We start from the raw sequence: 5,269 nt of genomic DNA on the forward strand, positions 1-5,269 counted from the left end.
AAATTGATTCAGCTCTTCCTGCATGACAGATATCCAGTCAGGATCCAGTAGAGCTTCATCAATTTTCTTAGGTTCTACTTGAGACATAAAACATGCATGTAGGCACTCATTAGCAGTTGCATTTCTAGTCCGCACACCAACAGTAGGACCACCAATAATTGCTTCTCTAGTGTGGCTTCTATCCCACTTTCTTATATGAGTTTGTTGACTTGTGCCTTCATTATTTTCTTCATTATTGGTATGACTTCTGGATCCTTCTTCTCTTTCTCCCCTGAGTTTGTGCTCTCAAATTCTGGTGTTTGAGATGAGTTTCCATTTTCATGATTTCCAGTTGAGTAGTCTCTTCATTTAATATCTGTTGTGCATCAACTTCATCTTCCCCATCAGAATCACTATCAATGTTGAGGTTTTCAAATGCCCGGACTTCAGCTTCATTATCAACAAGGCATTTCAAGCCTGGACGCTTGTCATCATCAAAGGTCACATCTGTGCTCTCCATAATCTTCTTTTGATCAATCACATAAACTTTGTAGGCTGTTCTTTCCCGTGAATATCCCAGAAAAATTGCTTCAAAAACCTTTGAGTCAAATTTTCCCACATATTCAGAGTTATCTTTCAAAATGTAACACTCGCTTCCAAATACATGAAGATACTTTACAATAGGCTTTCTTTTAGACATGATTGATTAAGGTGACTTTCCATGTGTCTTATTAATGAGATATATGTTCTGAGTATAATATGCAGTGTTAACAGCCTCTTCCCAGAAACTTGTTGGCAACTTGGCATCTTGCAGCATTGTCTTGACAGCTTCAACCAATGTTTTATTCTTTCTCTCAACTATTCCATTTTGTTGAGGTGTTCTGGAAGCTGAGAATTTTTGAACAATGTCTTTGCCTTTGCAGAATTCACTCAACGTAGCATTTCTGAATTTTGTTCCATTGTCACTTCTCAATCTTTTCACACAATTGTAATCTTCAGCCTATTTTTTTATCTTCTAGATGTGCTCAATTATGATGTGTGGAGCTTCATCTTTAGAGTACATGAACTCTACCCAAGTGTATATTAAGAAATCATACACTATCACAAGTGCATATTTGTTCCTTGAAATTGATAAGACATTCACTGGCCCAAATAAGTCCATGTGGATAAGTTACAATGGTGCACTTATAGAATTCACAATTTTGACTTGTGACTAGATCTTTTCATTTTTCCTTTCAGACAAGCTTCATAAACTTCAACTTGAGCAAATTCCAGTTTGGGCATGTCTCTTACTAACTCCTTTTTGACTAAGGTCTTAATTGCCTTGAAATTCAAGTGAAACAGCTTCTTATGCCATAGTTTATTTTGTTTTTCTGATGCCTTGGTGTAGAAGCAGTAAATATCATCCTTTTTTATTGAGTCCAAGTCTGCAACAAACAGGCTTCCATTCCTTGCTCCTTTCAGAGCAACTTCACCAGTTCTCTTGCTAATAAAAGTGCATTCTTCTTTGTTGAATAAAACTTCAAAGCCTTTGTCTACAAATTGGTTAACACTGAGAAGATTCACTTCAAGACCAGCTACTAGTGCTACATCATCAATGACAATTTTTCAGAAACAATCTTGTCATATCCCATTGTGAATCCTTTGTTGTTGTCTCTAAAGGTCACCAATGGGCCATCTTTCTCCTCAAACTGTGATAGCAGGGCCTTATCACCTGTCATATGTCTGGAACATACACTATCAATGATCCATATGACTGTCTTCACTTTGCCCTGCACATAATGAGATTTAGTTGTGTTTAGTGACCCAAGCAGTGTTGGGTACTTTCTTCTTGTTAACTGATTTAGCAGAATTAGAGTGATTTGTTTCAGATAAAATAGAGTTCAATGATTGTTCTGTATTTTCCCTATCTGATGTAGACCCAATTTTTGTTTCTTTAAGGTCTACACTCAGTTTGTGGCAACTCTTCATCACTTTCAAGTTGCAAGGGATGCAGTCAAACTTGTCACAGAATGAGTAGGGATCATTTGAATCTGCTTCATTGTATTTGCAAGCTCCTTCAGTTGGCTTGCTAACAACCTTTTTACAAAGGTGAGTTAGATAATTTGCAGAGCCACATTTTTCACACTTCTTTCTAGGAGCATCTGCAACTTAAGCAAGATTATTGCTTTTATTTATCCCTATTTTCTCATTTCTATTTTTCTTCTTCTTTCTTGCATCTTCAATCTTTATTTCTTTGATAGGAGTCTTGGTGCTTTGATTGTCCATGAGATTTTCTTCAGCCTTAGAAGATTGAGTTGAGTTTACATTTTTCTTTTCATTATCCTCATCTGCAATTTCTTGCTTGATAATCAATTCTTTTTCACTGAAGTTTACTTCACAGGCCTTAAACACAGGTGACCCAATATTTTTCAGCATTGCTGGAACATTTTCATTCTCTGTTGCTTTTCCTTTGTCACTTATGTTTTTCTTTTTGCTGTTCAAGGCATCATAATCAAGACCAATAGCAATGTTTGCACATGGTTTGTTTTTCTCATGGTACTAACCAACCAATTCAGATACATTACTGAAGGACTTCAACTTTACTTAATTTTTCTCCTGTTTTTCCCTTAGCACAGCCTCAATCTCATTTGCACACTTGAGCTTGTTCTTTAGATAACCATTTTCTTGTTTCAAGGCTTCAAGCTCCACTATCAACAATTTAGTTCCTTGTGTTTCATTCTCAAGCTTCTCATTCATTTTTGTCAGTCTGCTCACTTCTTCATTTGCAGCCACCATGCTTGTATGAATGTGAAACATTTCTGTGCTCATCTTTTCAACAGTTTCCTTATATTGATTCACATTTAAATCAGTGGTGGTAAGAGTTGGTACCTGTGATTTAGATTAGGATGATTCTCCTTGCTCTAAGGCCATGAGTGCATAGTTTCCAAGTTCTTCATCTTCATCATTTTCAGAATCATCCCAACTTTTACCTTCTCCAATATAAGCTTTGTTTTGCTGTTTCTTCAGAAGAGCTTCATACTTTGCTTCAAGTTCAAAATAAGCTTTATCTTTCGTTTCCTTCTTGGGTTTCCTGCATTCTGTAGCAAAATGGTCCAGTTCATCACAATTGAAGCACCTTATCTTAAAGCTGTCAATAGATCCAGTTTTGTAGTCATTGAAAGACTGTACTTTACTCTTGAAGTATCTTGGCTTCTTTACTCTAATGTTATAGAATTTTCTAGACAATTAGGCCATTGACTGATCTAGCTCATCCAGTTCTTCAAGAGGTCAGAATTCATCTTTTTCCAATTCCATAATGACTTGTTCCTGTGAATCATTTGTTCTTTGCTCACTTGTTGAGACAACTAGAGTTTGAGATCTTGGTTCATCATTGGATGTTTGACTTTCATTTATAATTAAAGCACTTGAGCCATCAACAACATGTCCTTGACCATATCTCAATGATTGCCTTTGAATCATCTCTAGTTCATATGTTTTGAGAATTCCATATAGAACTTCGAGTGTTATTCTGCTCAAGTCTCTTCCTCACCTGATTGCTGAGATTTTCTGTTCCAAGTTATCAGGAAGAGTAAGAAAGAACTTTAGGTTCACTTCTTCATCTTCATAGTATTTTTCATGAAGTTGCAAGTTATTTATCAGCTTATTGAATCTTTCAAACACATCGGTAATGCTTTCCTTTGGCTTTGCCATAAAACCCTCATACTGTGAAATCAGTATTCTTCTTTGTTTTGACCTAACTTCCTCAGTTCCCTCACAGTGTGTCTCAATCTTTTCCCATATTTGCTTGGCAGTGTCACAGTTGACAATGTTGTTGTACATCACATTATCAAGTGACTCAATCAATATTAATTGCAAGCTGCTATCCAGGAAAACTTTCTCCTTTTCAGGGTCAGTATACTCAGAAGGATCTTTTGGAGCATAATGAGCTGGGATAACCATGTCTCCATCTGTATATTCCTAAACTCTAACCATAAGAATAAAGGGTCCATTCTTGAGGATCTGAATGTAGAGTGGATTGGTCATCATGATAAACAACATCATTTTCTTTTTCCAAAGAGTGTAGTTAGCTTTGTCAAAGGTAGGTATTTTGATGCTACTGATTTTCTATGTATTCATTCTTCCAAGATCTTGAATCTGTTTATTTTCAGATTTTGCTCTGATACCACTTGTTAGGAATGAATAACACACGGATGGGGGGGTGAATGTGTTTTACTGTTTTTGAGCTTTTCTTGAATATTTATGGTCGATCAAAATATATTAAATCTTGTAGTGAAATGTGTTTATACAGAAATTAAACTTGCAAAAAATAAAGAACACGGATCTTCAAAACTCACTTAATTTTATATTAAAATTAAGACTGTTTTGCTATAAAATTTATAGGCTCTTTGTTGATAAAGAGCTTAGCTTCTCCTTAAGAGTGTTACAAGAAATTTAATCTCAATTGTTACTCCTGACTGAAAGACCGGTATTAACTTTATAACTTAGTTAATTGCTGGTTTACACAGTGTGCAATAAGACATACTATTAACTTTTCTAAACTGTCACTTGTCATTTATATTAATAGAAAAGTAGATCTTCCATTTCTGGCTTAGCATATCTTTAACATCCTGTGATAATTTTAATCTCCCTCTGTCAGTTTAACTTCACTATTGATCTTGCACATTCTTCAAGCTGCTTTTTGTAAACTTGTCAATCCAGCTGTTTGGATTATTTGTTGATTGTTAATCTTGAATATTGAATTAGGCTGTGATTTTGAACTTTGAGAGTTTTACTTGAGATCTCCAATTAGGCACATAGAGATTTTGATATCTCGATAAGTATAATGACTTATCGAGATCTCTTATGCTCTAGTGAATTTGACTTATAGAGGTCTCTGAGTTCTCGAATGAAACTTTAGCTTGTCGAGATCTCTCAGCATCATGTCTTCACTTTGTCTTGTCGACAACTTAAAGTTCTCTAGTGAATTTTGACTTATCGATATCTCTGAGTTCTCTAGTTGACTTAGACTTATCGATAACTCAGAGTTCTCTAATGAATGTAGACTTGTCGATAACTCTGAGTTCTCTAGTGAAGAAATGACTTGTCGATATCTTCAACCTTTATGTCTTCTTGACTTGTCGATATCTCACTGAGTTCTCTAGTATCTTTTCTGACTTCTCAATAAGTCATTTAGAGTTCTCGAGTGACTTCTCTATAACACTAAATCCGTGACTTGTAGAGATCCTGACTTAGAGTATTTTTATCCAAACATTTTATTCAACTCCAAGTTTCTTCAAAATTCTTCTGA

Source organism: Apium graveolens, chromosome 4 (assembly GCF_009905375.1).
Source record: "Apium graveolens cultivar Ventura chromosome 4, ASM990537v1, whole genome shotgun sequence".
In the NCBI taxonomy this organism is placed as follows: Eukaryota; Viridiplantae; Streptophyta; class Magnoliopsida; order Apiales; family Apiaceae; genus Apium; species Apium graveolens.